Raw genomic sequence first — 264 nt, 5'->3', positions numbered from 1 at the left:
GAGTATGTAAAATTGTATGATGATGTAATTTTAAAATATGAATTAAAATATGAAATATATATTGGGTGCCCACCCGGCGAGTTCCCGCTAGGGTAAAGGAGGCTCAGTTTTTTGGTGTTTGGGCCACCGTAATCCCCGCGAAGCTCCCGGATCTGACTGGAGATTTGTGCCGCGGAGTCCAGAATACGACATTAGGTGGCCTAACACTGGAACAGGTGAGCTCGCCAATAAAGAGCTAAAATTGGGAACCCAGTTTTCCCTAAA

Source organism: Penaeus monodon, chromosome 24, assembly GCF_015228065.2.
Source record: "Penaeus monodon isolate SGIC_2016 chromosome 24, NSTDA_Pmon_1, whole genome shotgun sequence".
In the NCBI taxonomy this organism is placed as follows: domain Eukaryota; kingdom Metazoa; phylum Arthropoda; class Malacostraca; order Decapoda; family Penaeidae; genus Penaeus; species Penaeus monodon.
The sequence above is the reverse complement of the archived record's forward strand: the minus strand, read 5'-3'. Positions refer to the sequence as shown.